Source organism: Ambystoma mexicanum, chromosome 1p (assembly GCF_040938575.1).
Source record: "Ambystoma mexicanum isolate Mex_15411 chromosome 1p, UKY_AmexF1_1, whole genome shotgun sequence".
NCBI lineage: Eukaryota > Metazoa > Chordata > Amphibia > Caudata > Ambystomatidae > Ambystoma > Ambystoma mexicanum.
In genome coordinates, this window is record NC_090921.1 from 199,902,501 (window position 1) to 199,923,889 (window position 21,389).

Here is a 21,389-nt window from a genome sequence, read left to right on the forward strand (position 1 = left end):
TGGACTTGGAGTTGTCACTGCAGCTGTCAAAAGTCCACATGTGACCTCTGAACCTGCTCTGTTTCACTGGTAGAACAGGCACTGTAGCTCAGAATACTGATACAACGGGGCACATGCACATGCTATGCTTTTGGCATGGAGCCCATGAAAAGGCAAATATGCCCCTTTCAGAGATGGGTTTCTCCTCATCATTTTAGGATTTAATAAAAATAAGCAATGGGGGATTGTACCATAATGCATGCCCTCGGTAAAGTACTCAACACGTGCAATGTCGTGTCTACTCAAATCCACTCACGTCGTTGCAAAGGATGCTGTAGAACAGGTCCCTGCAATCTTTGCCACTTTTTAATACATTATCCAATATTATAATGGGAGTGCCAAAATGTACATGCTGGGACGATAGTCATCAGAAAATAATCCGTTTACTTACTTTTGGTTTCAAAATGTGCATAGTGAGATATGTTTAGTGCTCTTATCATGACTACAGTATATGTGATTTATAAAACACAAAACTATCTGGAAAGCAAGGTACCGTTGTACAAAGGGATCCACACAGGATGTTACAAGTACAGTGCAGTAGTGGTTAGGGTGGGCAGGGGTGTGGCGACCTCTAGTGGGGGGAGAAAAGGGTTGCGTTGTGTGATCAGCGATTGTCAAGAGGTTTTTGAAGAGCAGACCCTTCAGGTCCTTCCTGATGGCAGGTGGAGGGGCACACCTTATCTGCAATGGTAACTTGTTCCAGAGACAGGAAAAGGCAGTCCATGCAATATGACCTGGACGTGATCATTAGAAATTAACAGTGTGCAATTTTCACAAGAGACCATTATAATGTTATATTATTTATATAATTTCCTTGTTTGAATAGAAAAACAGATTGTGGTGCAGCTTCTTAATCAACTTCTTCTGCTAGGCCTGAGAGAAAACCAATTTTAGAAAACACATCACAAGTGTGGCGGTTCGGAAATAAAATGCTGGTAATTCTGTTTACCTGCACTATTTAATACTACCCGATGTAATGCTGGTAACTATGACGCCGGGAACAGCACACATTGTGCAACCGTTGCCGGTAGCATAGACAATGGGCCTCATTACGACCCAGGCGGTAAGGGGTTTACGCCAGCTTTAACAGCGCCGACCCTTACCGCCTGAGTACGAGGTCCCTTAGCGCCATGGCGGATTTAACACCTGCTTTTAGCAGGTGTTAAAATCCATGGCGCTAAGGGACCATGGAGTTAATTACGCCACCGTAATTTACGGTGGCGTAATTAACGCCTTCCCCACTCCCATTATGCCCTATGGGGCAAAAATGGTAATGGGGAAGGGTAAATGGGGATTGGGGACTTACCGCCCCGCCAAGGTCGGAATGGGGCGGTAAGTCCGCCAACCACCATGGCGGAATTGCAACCTTAGCGCCATGGACCATGGTGCTAATAGCACCATGGTCCTCCGCCAAGGTCGTAATGAGGGCCAATGTATATATCGGGACCCACCATAACACGTGTTGGAAACACTGGCATGAGGTGGCAATAAGGTGGCATTCCAAGAATAGTTATGGCAGAAACTCTGGCAAAACAATGCCAGTACTACTGGCAAATTCATGTCGGAAACACTGGCTCTGCAGAGCAGGCGGAAAATGGGTGCAGGTGGGGTAGAACAGACCACAGGTGCACACAATGAACCCAGGTACACCCAATAAGAACCAAAACTTCTGAAATGGACCACACCCACACCACAAACATAGACCAACACAACCATGCCACCACTCATAGTTGCAGAAATGGGCCTGGGCGTGCTGCACGCTGGAGTGTAGATGTATGAACAGGAGCTGCATCAGTGGCAACAGAGGACAGTCAGTGGAGGAAGAGGAGAAGGATTATGAGGGACAATGCCATTCAAGTAGTGACACAGGGGCGTGCAGCAATAGCCCGCACAAGGGTAACACCCTTGGCCCTGACAGATGGCCAGATGCATACGCTGTACAATCTAAACAGGGAAAGTATCCTGGAACTGGCTGAGCTCACCCAGGATGACATAGAGAGCAGCATAAGTATCTGGATGGCTACACTACCCCTGTTGAAGCTGGTATCAGTCCTGCAATTTCTTGCCACAGGCACGCGTCAGCACTCTGAGTGAGCTGCATGGCATCTAGCAGCCTGCATTTTTCAGAGTGCTCGTGCAGGTCCAGGATGCCCTCCTGTGCCATGTGGCCAAGCACATTGCCCTCCCAACCACCCAGGCACAGGTCAACACCAACAAGGCCCACTTGGATGCACTTGCGAGCATGCCAAATGTGTTGGCAGCACTGGACTACACAGATGTTGGGTTTGTGGACCCCACACCACAGAGGAGGTGTACAGGAATCGTAAGCTGTACCACTCAATCAAAATCCAGGTGACATGTGATGCCGACCTCACCATCACTCACTGCTGTACCTGCTTTCCAGGACCAAACCACAACTCAGTGGTCCTAGGGAACAGCACCCTGCTGACGTACATGGTGCATTATTGGGGATGACAGCGGACCTGGCTATTAGGTGAGTAAAAGCAGAACCACACACACATTGCTGCACGGGTAACAGGCTAAGGGGGGTGTGTTGCCTGGCACCAATTCATGTCCCACAGTCACCATGCCAATGCAGGACCATAAATGGCATGCACAATCGAGTGTCCACAACTCACATTAACCATACAAGACATCACTGGTACAGGCCATCCCATTCTGAGCACATATAGACAAGCACATGCAATGAACTACAGGAACCAGAATGCATCATAGCCATTTCATAAATCCCAGCATACCCGTACACAGTCCCACCTAAGTCCATGTAACACATGCGTTGATGAGACTAGGTGCATGCATGGGCACACCACAACTGCGAGTGATCCACAGTAACATTCAAACCCACTGTTGTGCACCATCACCCACACACATCATATGTCAATGTTAAACTGAACGCCAATGCACTCCATGCACTGCACAGTGTTCACTAGTGCATACACAGTGTGCTATGGCGGCACTGCAATATAGCACAGGGCTGGTATCCCAGTGGGAACTGAAGGGAGAGGGGCTACCCATCCATCCAATTTCATGAATAGCCACACTGGGACAAAAGTGGGGATTGGCCTTCCAGGCACTCCATGCATGTGAGCCTAGATGCAATGAACATGCAAGGCAATGACAGTGAAACTTGCATTGTGGGTGCCATGCACTGTGTACAGTCGCAGCCATGGCAGGGGCAGGTCAATGACCAACCTGGACATTGTTGACACACAGGCATATGGGTGACTCACAGTACGGTGGCCAGTCCAGTCCTGCCCACAGGACCCATCCCAGGTGCTTAAAACCCTGTAGAGACAGCATGTCCAGTAGTGGCTATCACAGGGTGCAGCAAGGTGCATGAGGCCGCTAGTACACAGTACCAGATGCATGTGTCGAACACACAGACATTCATTGAGCCAACCTTGTCCAGCCACAGGCCTGTAATGGCTCACCTTGTGTCCCATCCCTTACAGGTGATTCTGGTTATTCACTACTGGCATAGTTAATGACCACTGTGAGAGCCCCACAGACTCAGTGGGAAGTGGCCTGCAATCGTGCACACATTCAAAACCAGACAACTACTGAGCAGACCTTTGCACTATTCAAGACATTGTTTTGATGCCTACATCAGTCATGTATAGGCCAGAGAAGGTGGGGAAGATAGTCCTGGCCTGTGGGATGTTGCACAATATATGCATCAGACAAATGTACCCGTTCCCCCGGATATGGACATGCCACCAGCAGACATTGAAGATGATGGAGATGGGGAGGCAGCTCCAGCCATGCAATGACACGTACACATGGATGTCAGGGATGAGCGTGTATCCCGTCAGGAAGACATTTACAACTTCTCTTGACCACCCATCTACTGCACATGACCCATGCCCCTCACTGCATGTGGCACGCAGCACCAATAAAGCAGACCACACCAATGTCCAGTCATTGATTTATGAGCATAACAATATGCATGTAGTTACTTTGAACAAGGTAAATTCACCATGTGCACCCATCCCTCTCCCCAAACACTCCCTGCCCAAACACTCCAACCCCAAACACTCCCTCTCCAAAATACTCTCTCCCCAAACACACCCTTATCAAACACACCCTCCTGAAACACACCCACGATTCATATAATGTCAGCAATGCTGTGGTTCACAGTTACTTGCTGGGCTTTTTGGATGTCATGGACCTTGACTTGTCTGGGTGACCCGGATAGCCACTGGGAGCGGCACCTTCGGCTTCCCTGCTGTAAGCTTGCTGTTGTGGTGACGGTGGAGAGTGGAGTCTGATCCCCGGTCATCCCTGAAGTCCAGGTCAGCCTGCAGAGCATGGGTGAGGGACTCCGTGAGAGCTGACATGCTCTAGTAGCCCTCCCGGGAACTGCTGTGCTAGCACAACCATTGTGGAGGTAGTGCGGCCAAGGTCACGGGCACAGTGCTGGCTTCTGGCCAGCACACATTCCTGCATCATATAGGACTCCTTAGCTGCTGCTTTACCAGGTCAGCCATCTCTTCATCCCTCTGTTCTTTTCTGTGGATGCATGCATCTATGTCACGTATGGTGGAGGTGGACTATGTAGGTTGGAGGGGCTGAAGGTTTGCCTGTTGTATGGCATGTGGGCCGGGTAGCCGTGTGTGCTGTCCTCAGCTTCATAAACAGCATCTACATCTGCCGATGATCCGGGATGTGATGATTGCTGATGTTGGTTGGGAACTGGCTGTGTTGGCGGTCCAAGGGATGCTCTGCAGGGGTAGGTGACTGGGCCAAACTGACAGTTGGCTGCCCTACAGGGGCAGGTGGCTGGACCACAGTCACAGGGCCTTAGGTCTGCACCGCTGCTGCTGGCATCGGCTGTGATGTGATGCCACAGGGTGTGCTTCTCTTCTTTTGCGTGACTGGCTGGGATGTTGAAGGTCCAGCATGGTCGCTGTCAGAGGATATGCTGGTCAGGAAGAGATGGGCATACAGTTATTCACCTCTGTGTCACCTCAATGGACTTGCAAAACACAGATACATCATTGGGTTTATTCTGCCTGTACATTGTGTCTGTGTTAGGGAGAATTCTCATAAATGTGCCAATTCCTTCTACCTTAGAGCCCTGCAGCTCTTTTGCTAAACTTTGGGACTTAGAACCTTTCATTTCAATATGTTTTCTATGTTTGTTTCTTTTGGTTATGGAGTCTAACCAACTCCATAGGCATCATCTTGTTTATTTGTGTTACACAGCCCCTTCAGTGCAGTGTCACAGGGAAGCCTTTTAGGCTGTCCGAAGGTTTAAATACCTTCCCAGAGAAAGTAAAGTGTAATTGACTTCACTACTATTTTTAAATTCCTAGACTCAGCACACCCTATCTTACAATAGAGTGCTGGAGGGGTTACTTAGTATCCCCTTGGTTCTAGAAACTCATGTAGCAGTTAAATGCTACCTTTTCCTCTCGAAATGGCTGGTGGCAGTGGTTTTACAAGAACTACCATGATTTTTCTCGACCACGAACACCGGTAGGGTTAAATCGTGGGAGCCATGTTTTTCAAGATGGCGTCTGAGCCCCCTTTGTTTAAACAGATCCCGGTCTTCTTTTTTTGCCATTTTGTTTTGGAAAGATCCTTGTAGACTTTGTCTCTGTGCGCTTAACCAGGTTTGGTCCCTTTGTTCCTACGCCTTTGGCAGGCTTCAGGACTGAAGACTTCCTCTGGCGCCCGAGTGTCTGGGGTGGGTAGGAAGTGAGGGAGGTGCCCGAAACTCCCTGTGCTTAGTCTCTTAGGAGAACCAAATGCACTCTGACTTGATTGGCTGGCTGACTGTCCAGCAAGGACAGCCACCCTGCTGGGTGGGTGGCAGCTAGGCTGGAATGAATGGGAGAGAACTGAATAAAAGGCGAGTCTCCTGCCTTGGATGGCAGAGTCGACCACTGGAACGAAAGAACCGAAGACGAGCTTGAAGAGGACGGCTGCTGCAACTCCTGGACCATTGGTTTGCCCGGTGAAGCTCTGCTGCAGATCCTAATCACCACGTTTTCCTCGACAGAGAAGCCACTGCAAGGAGTACTTCTCCCTTTGCGATGGTGGGACCAATCAACTCGACACTAAGCCACGTGGATACCATTCTCGGAGCTGGTTGTATTTTCTTCAGAGTGCTGCAGGAAACCGAAAAACCAGGGAGACAGACACCAGTTTTTGTGCTTGACTACAGCTACCGAAATTGAAGATTTGCCAGTTGCTAGCTTTTTAACCAGTCCCAGTAGTGCAGGAGTCGCCCAACCTCCTCCCTCTTGTCCCCACGACTGGATGGCCATGAACAACAAGATCTACAGGAACTGCCAGGAACAGAAGTCTTCAGCTGCATCTTTTTCTTCGTTGTAAGGTACTGTGAAAACCTGACCGAAAGAACTTACCTCTCACTGTGAAAGTGTGTGAAACTTTTGCAACTTGCAGGCCTAATCAGCTTGTGACCCAACATATGATTCTTTCTTTTACAAACGAATTCTGAGAACATTGGCAAAGACATTTCCATTTAACGACCAGAACTGCTTTATCCTATCCAAGACTTTAGCCCATTGACTTTGGCCTAACCCATTGCATTGAATTGACTCCTCCAGTGAACTCAAAATATTTGCACTGCCTAAGAATATTTGTAATCTTATTTTATTGATGTTTTATTAACCTATACCTTTTTGCTCCTACTTCAAAGTACTCTGAATGCCATTTTTGCTCCTCCTTCTAAGTAGTCTAAGTGCCTGAAGAACTTAAAGTGTAAAGTACTGAAGTATATTTGTGCGTGATATATATTACCTCCTTATAGTGAATCTTTTTTAACTGACTGTGAAATAAATGAATACGTGTTTTTCCAAGAAACCTTGAGTGTAAGAGTTTATTTGAATACTTTTGATTGTAGACCTCTGTGTTACATCATTACAGCTCACCGTCCCCTCTTGAGATAAGCCTGGCTGCTCATTTCTGCTACCAAAAACTATGTAGTACAGACTTACACCAAAGGTTGCTTTTGCTTACAACTGTAGTCATAGTTGTGTGTAGTGGTCCCAGAGGGTACTGCATACAAACTTTGCCGGAGTGTCTGGTTGTCAGGGCTTCTATGATGCATGTGTGCATGTGTGTGTGGTCTGGATGCATGTTGGTTTTAGTGCTGCCACGCTCCCTTGTTCTGGTGTGTGCTATGTGTATGTGCAACTTCTCATGTTGTATTTTTGTGCACATGACCAATACTCATGTGCCCATATGTGTGTGCACATGCATTTCATGTAGTAGTTGTTTTTCAGTGTCATGCACTTGGACCTGACTCCTTGATGCGTGTGGTGCATTTCACAGTCAACCCAGGTTTTGTGTTTTGATGTGGCTCGTATTCACTGCCCTCTGCTTGCGTCCCAGACCTGGCCTCTGCTGTTCCTTCTCCCTCGATCCCTTTCATGTGCAGCACTGCTGGGCTGCATGTCTCCTCCCAGGACATGAGTTTAAGTGTGGATGCCATCACGCCTCTGGTTGCAAGGGATTCCTTGGGGTGGGCAGAGAGCACGTTCCTGACTCTGAGACGGGGGCCATTCTACCTCTTTTGGCAATCTTTAGTGAGGAGGGGGACAGGGCGAACATCCGAGACATTCTGGGCCACCTCCTCTGGTATTGCTGACTTTCCATGTGGGCTGGTTCACCGGTAGTTAGTGGCAAAAGTTAATCCGCATTGCCCACAATTGTATAATTATAATTATTTTTTTATAACGCGCTTAATAGCAAAGAGGTTTCTGAGTGCAGACCCAGGTCCAAGCTATGTTGCTCTGTGTCGTCTTGTTTCCAAGACGAGCATGTTGCCACTGAGCTATACTACCCTTACCTGTCAACACAGTTAGCTCTAGCTCTGACAAGCATGGCTTCCGCTGACAGACACTCAGGGACACATGCCTTGGCTGACCCTGACATGGTGCCAGTGTTTCAGTGAGTGGATGGCTACAGTTAGTGGGCAATTTTATATGGATTGGGTTTTGGAAAAGGTCTGCAAGCGAGCTTCCAGTTCCTGCGATGATGCTGCTTCTGGTCCTGATGATTCCGTTGCCAGTGTTACCATCATCGGTCGCCCCATTGCCAGTCTTTGCGTTGTTTACTCGTTGTTACCTGCATTTCATTTGTTGTTACAGAAACACCGGCATTTGTTGATTTTGACAGTTTTTCCATCATGCTGTTGACACTGATTCCAGCAAGGTGGGTTGCGCGCTCCCGCCGGGTTGTAAAGTGCCAGTGATTCTGTTGTTACATTTGCCGGAAACGGTACTACCAGAATGACAGAATCATCAGCAATTTTGCGCCTGACTCGTAATGAGGGCCAAGTCATCTTTATTCAAGCATGCCTTCCCACTAGACGATGGGGCTTGATCCTTCCCCACTTGCCCCCAGCATGGTGTGTATTCTACCATAACCGACATTATTGCACATTTTGGAACATTATCAAGCTTTCTTCCACCTGACGTGACCTGAGATGTAAATGAAACATTCCCAAATGCAGGCGGCTCCTTCCGTCTTCCAGTAAGCCTCCCGAACCATAATGAGGTGTGTCAGGTAAGCACTTGTCCCTTGTGTGCTGTGTGCCCCACTTCTACTACTGCCCCTTCAGTGTTCTCCCTGTGTTGAAATAGGCGGGCTTGAATTGTTTGTGCCCGCTTTCACTCTGCCAGTCCTCATCTGCCCCATTGCTTGGATCACAAAGCACTTTAAACTTTCCTCACTGGATCTCCCAAGTGAACAGTAGATGGGCCGAACAGCAAAGACCCATTGACTGTTCAAGCACTTCACGCTGGAATCTTTTTCACTAAGATGGAAACTGCAGAACCAAAATGTGTATCTTCGATTAACATCCCCTCACTGCACTTATATGATCTGAATGTCCCAAGCACTAGGTGATACTGCGGCACCACAAAGCAAAGGTCTAAACAGTTATCATATTCGTAATGCCCTACAATAGCTCCAGGTTCAGATCTCTGTCCCTTTGATACTTATTTGCATGGGATCTGCTCTGACCACGTTCTAGACTATGTATTCTATACTGTCCTGGAGACTCCATACATTTCAGCTTCCCGGGGAGGCTCCAAAATGCTTACCGGTTTCAAAAAGGGATCTATAATGGACGCATCCCATTAATGTCCTATCTCCCTTGTAGATTGGCCCAAGGAGATTTTTCAGTAAAGTCTTTTAGATCACCAGCATTCATGATTAAAGGAAAATATCTTAATATCTGCATTCCTGGGAGGGGTTACGTATGGAATATGAATTATTCTTATTGACCAGTTAACAATTTCAAAATATTCCAACACCAAGGGTGATGGCCTCTAGATGACATTCTTTCTGCTGCCTCAGCAATTGGATATGGGCAATATTCCACTTCAATGGCAAGTAAAAAAAAAAAAAAACAATGGTATGGGTCCTTTACTTTTGAGCTTCAAACAGGAGCTAAGGCCTAATAGATGGGCCTTAGTGAGATACAGGTGTATTAGGAAATCCTACTGGTATGACTTCTTTTTAACTTTTACATCGACCAGGAACACCAACCCTAGGCTATGGTTACAGATGTTCCAGCGACAGGGGGGAATTCCTAGCACAGTCCTTATGTTTACATGTGACACAGTTCTTTTGGGGCAAACGTTCGAATATGAGGACACTTCCAAAGGGGCCTGGGGTCATTTTGCAAACACAGGAAAATGGCAATGAATGTTACCACATTGAAGGTCTTGTTGATGGGACTAGCTACCAGGAACTCAGGAACCTTCACACTGGTAGGAGGTAGTCTCTTCAATGTTAGGTCACACAATTACCTTGGCTGAGAGTCTTCTACTGCATTATTGCAAGCAGTCATTGAGGTTCTCTGTTTTGTCAGGAAGCTGAGGCCAGCACCTGCAACCTTTAATTGGCCTGGAGCTATGGTAGCTGGTATCTATCTGACTTGCTGAGGCTTGGAGGATGTGGGAGGTGAGTGCCATAAATGTAGCTTTTATGCAATGCTATTACGTATGGTACCTGGTATCTATCTAACTTGCTGAGGCTTGGAGGATGTGGGAGGTGAGTGCCATGAATGTAGCTTTTATGTAAAGCTATTACGTATGGTTCCACGAAGAAACTCTGCAATGTACATAGTAGAATGTACGTTATAATATTGGATCCCAAAAGACTGATTTACAAATTCACAGAGCCCACTAGCCCACATTTTGCTATTTGGTCTTTTGGGATTTTGGCTATTAGTCCTCAGCACTGTCTATAATATATGTGGAGGACACACCCACAAGCCCCACAGACCATAATACCGAACTGGGGGTGCAGGGGACACCCCGGCAAGTCTGCACCCCTTTTCGGTATTATGGGCTTAGATCTTATCTACTATGCCAAATGCGCACTAAACGTGCATTCGACATTTCAGATACGATCGTTCTGTCCAAACCCACTAAATGTAGCTAAAGCCCCTTTAATGTGGGTCTACACCGGTATATCCAGAGAGGCCTGCTCAATGGTGTTAGCAAGGGGCATAGACACAGCTAGGAGTAAGGACCTGATGTGGTCTACAAAAAGCCCCATGAGGTCAAGTTTAAATGTGGATTCAATGATAAAGCGGGAACAGACATTATAGGAGGAAGGAGATAATGAGATGAAGGAGGTAATGGCCAGAGGGTGTAGGATCAATTTATCAGGTAGACAACAAGATGGAGGAGAGAAGCTAAGGTGAAGCGCAATATAAGGAGGCTGGTTGTGGGCAGAGTCAAGTAGAAATTGGTGAGCCGTATTCATGTTTGAGAAGTTGAAGTCTGGGATGGGTATGGCTGGCATACCAGTGCGGAAGGTATTAGGGAACAGAGAGATCGCCCTGCCCCGCGGCTTGCAGTTAAAAATGATCAGGAGGGGGGGTGTGGCTTAGCGCTGTTTCGGAATGGACGCCTAGATTCCGTCTCCAGTTTCTGCGTTCTTATGATAATCCCTTTGTGTTTTTTAAAATGTAAATATAGCAAGAATTTACTTCATACGCTTGTTCCTGGTTCAAAGAAGCATAAAGTGGTGTGGTGTTTTCCGACGTGCACAGGCGCTCCTGTTTTCTATACGGAGCTTCCTCATTGGAGCCGGAAAGTGCGGCCTTAAGCACTGATGCAGAGTAAATAAAGAAGCTGTTGCATTCTGTTAGCTGGTCAGCAGACGCGACGTGAAGGAGCCGCGCATAGAAAGGGGAACGATTTTATGCACAAGTGAAAGTAAGTCTATCTTCAAAGAGAAAAAGCACTGTTTAAACACTGAAACATAAACGGTTTGCCTATTCATTATTTTAGAGTGTTTTAAAGACTCCTGCAGCAATTTTTTACTAGAAATTGCATTCTTCAAAACACCTTATCTGGATCCATAATGTATTCAACCCTGCTCTTATGTTACTCTGCTCCATCTATCTAATGATGGAAAACAGAGCTTAAAATATGACTTCCTAATTATACATTGGTGGACAACATTGCACAGATATTACACATGTTGCACAGAAACCCATACGGATACCTGAATGCATATTGCAAAAAATAAAAAAGTGACACAACAGACTTCGGTTTGAATAATGGCATTCTGAAGTGCCATATTAAGAAGTTTATTAAAGTGCTGATGTTATTGTTATCTTAAGTAAATACCCCTGTGGTAAAAAGCTGCTTTACAAGCTAGTAGGCACATGGATTAATATGTTTATTATATAGGCTGTATTTCTTAATAAAGTACATCATTTATGTAGTACAGGACTCATAAATTTAGTGTGAAGCTGAAGACTGCTCTCATAGCGCACCATTTACACAACATCAGCATGGCCTAAAAAAATTGCCTTCTCAAGGACTGAGCAACAACTTCCTCCAACAGTGCTCCTAAGAGGCATAAAAGTGACTCTCCTACGCCCAAAGATGACCCACAAGACCCTGTCATGCTAGCTATTCTAGATGAAATCAAATCCCTCAAACCCTACATGGTAGCTACTATGGCCAAGCTGCAAATGCTGGATGATAAATTGTCTACATTTGAAATCAGATTAAATGAAGCCGTAAGAAGGGTGAGCGATGCGGAGGATGTCATAGGAAGAGGGGCAGCTCTAGGAAATTCGGTTTTATACCTCCAAAAGCAAACTGAAAACCTAGAAAAGTGTAGTAGGAGGAACAACTTACGTATTGTTGGCCTTCCGGAAACCATTGAAAATGATAATCCTAGCCACTTCCTATAACATATGCTTTCGATACTTCTGCTCTTCCGTCTTCCATGCAATTAAATATGCAAAGGGCCCATCGTGTGGGTCATAAAAACCCTTCTCGGAGTGCTCCTAGAACTATGATCTTCACCATACTGGACTATACCCATGTCCAAAAAAAAAACAACTTGCGTGGGCAGGCAATAAGATTTTCATATCTCACGTTTCTAATGCCACAGCAGTAAGGAGAAAAGAACTGCTGATGTTTAGACCAGCCCTAAGGCAACTAAATGCCAGATGTGGAATTATGCATCCAGCCTCATTGAAAGTCACTCTCAATGGCCCTCATTCTCATTCCAAGATCCAGCTGATCTACAGTGCTTTATACAAAACCATAGAAGAGAAGAAATGGACACATCAAGACAACCTACTTAAAAAACATCTTACACAGGAAATTATGTCTACCGTTTGATACTACCACCGAAGCAAGATTCTGGATGAGTGCTTCCTGATCTGGCTCTTCAGCCTACTACTTATTGTTTTAACTCTGACATGGTTTGGAGTGGCTGTTTCCAGTTAGCCACTACTTTCAGTATTATTTTTGAGTTCTTATATATATATTACAACATTCCATGTCTGCCTTGTTTGTCTCCCCTTTTTCCTCCTGTCTCCTTCCCATTAGTCTATCTATGCAACTCTTTGCTTATTATGACTATGTGTGTACATTTATCCCTGTGAATGCTCCGTATGAGTCTTAACATAACTTTGTGGAATGTTAAGGGTCTTCGTAACCCTGTTAAATGGAAGAAAATCCTACCTCATTTCAATAGGGCTAAACTATCAGTTGCATGCTTACAAGAGACTCATGTCTAACACCTGCAAGCTGCCAAATTGAAGCATCTATGGAATGGCCAAGTCTTTTCGAGTGCAGTGGAAAGAAAAGTTGAGTTATAACCCTTATTAATAAACACCTCCAGTGCAAATTAATCTCAACAGAATCTGATGAGGTGGGAAGATGGGTTTTAGTTAAGCTCCTTATTCATTCCACTGAATACTCTGTTTTAAATGTATATGGTCCCACTAATGCTTACCTACTTTTTGGATTCAAATAAGAAATCATATGTTTAAATAGTGCCCTAAAAATCTCATTGTGTGTGGAAACTGTAACAAGATTATGGATTCTCTTCTTGACAAAAGATCCAGGGCCTCAACACGAGTTTGGAGGCAGCCATGCTCTTAATACGGGCATGGCTGCCTCCAAACTCGGGGCTGGGTCCGGGCTCCCTGAATGGGGAAATACCAGGCCATTCCGACCTAGGAGGGCCCGTGATTTCCCCATTCAGGGAAACCGGACCTGGACAATCCCCATCCTCATAATAGTGCAGAATGGGTTTAACGGCACCTGCACCATTACCGGCGCCATTAAACCCATTCCGCCCGCATCATAATGAGGCTCCTAGTGTATGCTTTAGAAAATCTACCTCCCATATATAATTCACTAATCTTTTCTCCAAATTAGGCCTTATTGATACACGGCAATATTCTTGTACCAATCTTCTAAAATACAAATCAAAAATCTATCAATTCTCCAATAAATCCAGTAAATCACTTGCCTCATATCTCAAATTTAAAGAAGATAAAGCTAGGATTATGATTATTAAAGATCAAAATGGAAACATAGTCCTTAAGGATAAAGATATCCTTAACTAATTAGACAAGCCTTCACTAATTTCTACCAAAAATTATATACCTCTGAAGTAACACCTAATAGTACTTATGCATCCAATTTCCTTACCAATATACATCACAATTCATATACTAACACTAATTTACAAACATTAAATTCCCCTATACATGTAAATGTAATATATGAAGCTATTAAAGATCTTAAAAAAGGAAAGGCCCCAGGCCCAGATGGCTTCACGATTGATTTTTTGGACCATTTTCAAAATCTTCTCGTACCCAATCTTTATGAACTTTATACTTCCTTTATCTCCAATGACAAATTTAAGGGGTCTTTTTTGGAAGAATGCTTATTATGTTTCCTAAACCCAACAAAGATCCAGAATGAATCCCAAATTGCAGACCCATATCACTAATTAATACCGATTGCAAAATTCTTGCAAAAAATGTAGCCAATAGATCAAATCCCTTTCTTCCAAATTTAATTAAAAATGATCAGGTAGGCTATGCCAAGGGGAGGTTTTCTTCAGCAGATATCAGACTCTTCACAAATATCCTTAATATCATTACAAAATCTACTAGTCCTTTTGCTGCTAAAGTGCTCGATGCGAAAAGCTTTTGATAGGGTAGAGTGGAATTACATGTTTAAAGCTCTTTTAATGGCATGGCATCCCTAACTCTTTTATTTCAATGGTGAAGGTACTTTATTCTAATCAAGTTAAAACTGCTGCCTATGCATACGATATTTTACTTCTATTGAATGTTACTGATTCATGCCTGAATCACTTACTCAATAATATCACACAATTTTCTTTAGCTTCTGGATACAAACTCAACATTGATAAATCAGATGTTTTGCCATTGAACGTGCACTGCTGCAAACATCACTGTTCACATTTTGGAATGAAATGATGTCCCACTGGTATGAAATATCTAGGGGTCTTTATACGATCTTCTAATATAGACACTATACAACAGAATACTGCAAGGGCTTGTCTAAAGTCAAAAGACTTTACTAGTTCATGTTCCCCTTTGTTTTTATCATGGTGGGGAAGGCTGTAATCTATCAAAATGTTGATTGCTCCAATTGTACTGTATCATTTATATATGCTTCCTATATCCCTTCCTGCATTGTTCTTTAAATCCCTTGACTCATATATTCTTAAATTCCTATGGGAAAAAAGAAACATAACATTTTATTATGTAAACTTAAAGCCCATAGAAGAGATGGAGGAGTTGGTTTTCCTGATTTTAAAAAATACCATGTGGCATTTGTTTTGCGCCAGGCTCAGTTGTGGTTTACCCCACTATTCTAAATCCACCAAATTGGCTTTGTTTGAGAGAGCAATGGTTTTCCCCCACATCCTATTGGATTGTCCATATATCAAAGAAACCAAAAGATTCACCACCAGTAACAGTATCATCACCACCATTACTTATCCCAGATCATATTTACTTCCATCTACTCCCATACTAATTCCATTTGTCTCTCAATATATTTGGATGAACCCCCTGATACAGATCAATAAAAAAGCTATATGTTGGAAGCCATGGCTCTCTCTGGGCATTACATTTGTGGGACACTTCTTTGTTAAAGGGATGCCTCTTACTTTTAATAATATGGTAGCCAAATATCATATTCCTATGACTTGTATGCACCAATACCTAACTGTGATTGATGTTATTGTGGTAAATTATTACTTGTTAATACACAATGTTTATACTTATCAAGCTAATAAAGTGCAGCATATTTAACATTTCACTGCTTCAATATTCTATAAAATATGAACACATATTATCAGATGATGAAGTGCCATGGAATATTCAAAATGCCTGGAAACTTGATTGCTCCTTGTCGGACACCCAATTAAATTGGCCTCTTGTATGGAAGATAATTTCTAAAGCTATTGTTTTGGGAGGTTTGCTTCAGACTTTATATGTTTTCCACCATAGGGCCTTTATTACTCTGTTCATTATCTTTAAAGGTGGTCTTTCACAAGATGAAAACGGTTGGAGCTGTTTATGTACAAGAGGTACTTTCAGATATATTGTTTTCAATTGTATCCATGTTAAATCTTTCTGGGAAGTTGCATGGAGTACCCTTAAATCCATTTTTCATATATAACAAGATATTTATTTCTCTTTCCTTTATTTGGGCAGCTCAGCTGTTCAACCTGCTTCAGATAAGTATAACAGAAACCTTCTCGATCTCTCAATTGCAATAGCTATCCAAACTATCACATCTAATTGGAAGGAGTTTTGTCTGCACTTTAGAATTCGGTGGAATTCTGTATGTAACATCCACAGAATGGAGAAATGCAATGCTGTGTCCCCTTTCTCACAAAGTAAACATGAATTGAAATAGAAATCATTAATGGAATATTTAGAAAACGTACAACCTAGTCCTTAAAGTATAACATTAATATGTTGCTGTTTTTTCTGTATACTTTATTGAAAAATAATTTCCGCTTCCCCTTCCCTTCCTTTGGTCTCTGTTTGTCTAGTACATGCTATTTGTTGAATTTTTCATAACATATACTGTTTACACCTATAAGTTTAATTTTAAATTTACATTCTATGCATTAGTATTTAGTTTATAGTCATAGCATATGAGGCCTTTTTGCATTAGTAATTCTTCTGTAGATTAATCACTTTGTTTCTTACCTTGTATCTTATATATAACATGTTCTTGTATCCATCATATCGCCTTATATGCCAATGTATTCTTAATAATAAAATATCTAAACTAAAAAAAAAAGAATGATAGGGAGAGGGCTAGAGACAAGAAGGTAAAAATATAAATATTCAGAGGGAGAGAGGCAAACGTCTGATGGGGAAGTGGGTCAGATGAACTGGTACGTGCAATCATCAGGCAGACCCTAGCACCTTGCTTTGACAGATTGGGAGTGTGTAAGCATTTGACAGAGCCCAAGTGCAAAGCAGCAAGTGTGGAAGTATTGTGAGCGGTGATCCATGTTTCTGTGAGATGAGGTAGACAGATATATTGGGAGGTGACAATCAAAGTGATCACTGGGGAAGGACATTTCATCACAGTGGTAGTGGGCATTATAGACTCCCAGGGTGAGATCAGTGTAGGGAGATGAAGGAGGAAGGAGGCATAAGGGGTAGTTGATGTTGCAGTGAGAGAACTAGTAGTGTCCAGGTATTGTTTTCGGGCAATGAGAACGAGGGGGTACAGTGGAAGGCAAAGAAAGAGTGAAAGTTGAAAATTTGCATAGGGGCATACATAAAGTCCCAAGATGAAGCACAGAAAGAGGATGGCTAGGGAAGGAATACAGGTGTGGGGGAACACAGCTGCAAGGTAGGGGCAGTTAGACTGCAGGTAGGTGGTAATCATGAAAATGCATTTATGAATATGATAGGCCAGAAATGGCCACAAATACAATAGGAATATGTTAGGTCATTAAAAATCACAAATATATAGTGATGGCTCGTTATGACCAAAACAGAGTGAACAGTAGATTTGGCTGGTAGTGACTAAACCAATGTGTACAATAGTTTTGGCTAGAAGCGGTCAAATAAATACATTCAAATGTGTTAGATAGCAGCAAATGAATAGTACAGTATGAAAATGGTTAGGCTGGAACCAACCAACAAAAGACAGTGAATAAACCAGTAGTATTAAATGACTTGTTTGTATAATCATATTTCACTTTATGGACCATTAAACTGTCTCAGCATTACCTATATGGAAGAAAGTGAAGTTGGATGTACTTCTCTGATTAGCTGGGGCATGGTTTTGACTGAAAGGGTTAATGCGTAAATATATGTAAATGATGTAGATGTGTTATTAGTGCATTACAAAATGAGAGAGCATGTCACCCAAGATCGCCATCTTGGACGAGCACATTTCTGAGGCATAGCAGAGGGAAGGGAGCCCAGGCTGGATGACTTTTTTTTTATATTGTGGATTTATACAGAAAAGTAATTTTTTGTTTGCTGTTTTAGGTTTGAACTATGTTCCCCAATGAAACTGAAAGATGGGAACATATTTTGTAAAATAAAACCGCTTCTGAAGGGCAATTATATTGATAGATAAGTGGTGAAAAAGTTGAGATGCATTTAGAAATGCATCTCTGCATTTTATGTTGTTTGTAATCAAACAGTGGTACAGACGGTGACAGTGGAAGTGGGGAGAACAGTTTGACCCTTGAGTGAGTATGCATACCATTGCGCCAGAAATTAAAACTACGTTGCACAAAAAACATACAGTATGTACATGACCATTACTGGAGGACTAGAACCTAGTTAATCATCCTTACCTGTGGCATCTTGTACAGACCCAGGACTTGTGCCATGAGGATTGATCGTGTTGACCCAGCATCCCCCATGATGCCGGCGATGGGTTGTTTCTTTCGGCACAGGTAGTTCGCAACTGGACTCTCTTGCCCGGTCATTATCCTCACGGTGCCCTCCAAGGCCAGTTGCAGGGCAAAACAGCAGTCATAAATCTTGAACCCGAGGGTGACATTGGGTAAGAGGTCAGCATTCATATTGATCTCAGCAATTGCAAATACCATGGCCTGGAGCCACTGATAGTTCTGGAGGCCAAACCTAGAAGGCCAAGTGAAGTCATCAAATTTAAAAGAGACATAATGTCAAGTACTGCGAATCAGAGGGGTGTGGAAGGGGACAGAGAAACTAATACATTTTATTTTAGAGTTTTATAATTCAAAAACCTTAGGGAACAGTCCAGATAAATAGACCCAAGATGCTCAATAATGACCCAGGATGGCCATGCTAAATGCCTTATACTTATTTCTCCTCTCAACTAATGTCCTCTGATACATATTTAGAGACTGTGAAATGCTTAATTATTATTCCCCAGTTATAGATAGCAAATCATGTCTACAAATTCCCAAATCAGACACACACTCGAATTCACTGATATTTCGACAAACCTTTATTTGAACATTTTGATGGATATTGTCATGGGTTGTAAACAGTGCCACAGCTACCAGCTGAGGTAGAAAGAAGTCAGCTAGGTAGTGCTTTATCTGAAGTCAGCTACGGTTTTCTTTTGTTCCTTGCCATCATTCTGCTTCCACCATTTGATGAACAAGGCAATGGAGTTTGAAAAGTCATGCACCAAACTGTCTTAGCATATTATGTTCTATTATCCCAATAAAAGGTTTCAAAGCACTATGTTAGAACATCAACACATCTACTTATATAAACTCATATGTCTCCTACCCTGTCATCTATTCCCTCAGCTTTACAGAATAATAGCATTGAATCCAACACGTAAATATCAATGCAAACACACATTTCTTGAATGCAAAAGAGGATGCCTTACAGACTTCAGCTGATGGTCTACATATTGCCCTATAGGACATAGGCAGACATCTGCCATCCTCTTTTTAGCTCCCTTTCCTTTGGCCACCTGCCATGTATTTTAGTTTCATAACGAAAATGAACCTTAATCTTCACTTCAATCTGCTCCCAATAAAGCAGTGGCCGAAATCCTATCCTCAGGTAAATGTGGTCATATTTCCTTCCAGCTCTCCTACCTTTAGAACCTGGCCATTCTAGGCTTAGGGGAGTAAGTAGAGGTTCTTTGCATGTGTGTTTTCTTGGGCAAGGTTTCCACATGACTTGGCTCACCGTGCCGCTGTGGAAGGCTCAAATGTCTGACCACGGCTAAGCCATAGACAGGCTCCTTGTCCTTGGGCAATCAAGCTTAGGGTTTTGGTAACCATGACATAATCGAGGAAACCTGAAAATATGATGTGTTTATGCTTGCTTTTTAGGAAGCATTTGTTGTTTGGGGTATAGGGAAGTAAATAGAAGGGTGTTGCCAGCTGTGTTTTCTTGGTTATGGCTTCAACTCAACCCAGGCTCACCATGCAGTGAGTAATTTTTAGACATACTTCCCTGTGCCGATTAAACCTCTTCTATCTCTGCTTTTGGTGCTACACCCCCTACAATACAGTGGAGTCCCACAATTAATTTGTTCCAGTTCTACACATAGCTTCACTGCCTTTTCCTTTTCATACCTTCCAAAGAATCTTTTATATCCGTGCCCTCATCCCGAATATCCTGCCGATATTGCTCCTGTCTACCGCTACTGAATGTTGTATCATACTCATACATTGTCTCTCTGACAGGGAAACGCCCTTTCGACGCCATACAAATGTGCTATCGGCACTATACAGAGGCGAGATAGCATAATATAACATAATTTATGGCACCCTTTGCTATTCCAGTGCTGGGGTGGCTCCCTACTCTCTCGATGCTCCTTAATAGCTATACTTCACAGAGGATGAGTCACATTAAACCAAAGGACATACTAACTAAGGTTTTGGGAAGGAAATCTGAACAGAAAAATAGATCATTTTGACAACCAACTTTATTTGGGAAAAGTTGGGAAAACCCTGGTAAGCCTTCATCACAGTAAATATAATCCTTTGAACCAAGCGTTTTGATTTGCCTGTCCAATGCTCTACCGGATAATCCAATACAGGCCACCACACAAGGGATCCTTAGATAACATGTGTATGATTTCCCAGCTGGACTCCACCTCCTAACACAGTGGCCCTAAGTGTCTGTACTCAGATGCAGTCCAGTGCCTCTCAATACCATCCATAGAATGGATCCGACTATAGCTCCAGAGGTGTGAGAACACACTTATGTTAAGAGAAAACTTCAGTGGTACTTCACATTTTTTTAGTCTTGGAACATCCAATCTCATCCACTAGATAGCCCTATTCTCTGGGCTACCACAGCGCAGCAGTCCAATGGAGTGGAGTGGAATAGAATGCATCACCCGCATTTCAAGCCGGCTTCTCCTCTCATGCGCCGAGCATACAATATCAGCTTCAAGGCACATATGGGTTGGAGACCACTGATGGGACAGCCCACAGAAAATTGTCTTTGTGTATGGTTGAGCATGGAAGGATAGGCCAACAGATCAGATGTCAGGGGCCTCCACTGTAAGTCCCCACGCGTTGCCAATCATCAAAAGGGGGGGTTCAAGGGAAAACTCCCTCCGTGTATAACTTCAGGCGACCTCGCTCAAGCATTTTCCAAAGTGCAGCAATTTTCAGCTGCACCCCATTCTGGAATATTCTGCCCGACCTCATGCGAAGACTGTTGCAGTATCCTCCATTAAAGTCAAAGGGGATTAACTCGGCAGCCTTGTTTCTAATCCCCAGCATGGAGAAAGTAAAACAACCAGTCCAGATTTACTCCTATAATTTCTGCATTGGCACATACATTATCAGCACATTATTACCAGTGCATTCACACTATTGCATTGTTTTAATGTTTTTTTGCAGTGGTGTATTTTTATATTAGGCACAACCAATAGTAACCAGGAGCACAAAGCATGTCTTCACAGAGTTTACTTCAAATTTTACGGATGGACAACATCTCACTTTACTTCTGCAATGATAGGTTACACAGAGGTGTGCAGCGGAAAGTATTTACTTAGTGTCTTGAACAGTGGGCCTGGGGATCTCAA

The 21,389-nt window shown here is 43.4% G+C and overlaps 1 pseudogene; it reads right to left on the reverse strand.

The window, feature by feature from the left end:
* LOC138467692 (extracellular calcium-sensing receptor-like) overlaps window positions 1–21,389 on the reverse strand; it is a 77,447-nt pseudogene that overhangs the window by 11,292 nt on the left and 44,766 nt on the right.